The sequence below is a fragment of the Leptonychotes weddellii genome, chromosome 2, assembly GCF_054177405.1.
Source record: "Leptonychotes weddellii isolate Sample4059 chromosome 2, ASM5417740v2, whole genome shotgun sequence".
Classification (NCBI taxonomy): Eukaryota; Metazoa; Chordata; class Mammalia; order Carnivora; family Phocidae; genus Leptonychotes; species Leptonychotes weddellii.
Window position 1 is genome coordinate 170,758,029 of NC_138370.1, and position 501 is coordinate 170,758,529.

Sequence of the window (501 nt, forward strand, 5' to 3'; positions counted from 1 at the left end):
ATTTTGTTCTCTCATTCATCTATTTTCCTCTGGACAAAATGACAAGACCGAAAAAATCACCTCAAAAAAAAAGAACAAGAGGCAGTACCAACTGCCAGGGACCTAATCAATATGAACATTAGTAAGATGTTAGAACTAAAGTTCAGAATGTCACTTTAAAGATACTAGCTGGGGGGCGCCTGGGTGGCTCAGTTGGTTAAGCAACTGCCTTCGGCTCAGGTCATGATTCTGGAGTCCCAGGATTGAGTCCCACATCAGGCTCCCTGCTCAATGAGGGGTCTGCTTCTCCCTCTGACCCTTCCCCTCTCATGCTCTCTGTCTCCCATTCTCTCTCTCAGATAAATAAAATAAAATCTTTAAAAAAATAAAGATACTAGCTGGTCTTGAAAAAAGCATGGATGATATTAGAGAAACCCTTTCTGGAGAAATAAAAGAACTAAAATCAAACCAAGTCGAAATCAAAAAGGCTATTAATGAAGTGCAATCAAAAATGGAAGCGCT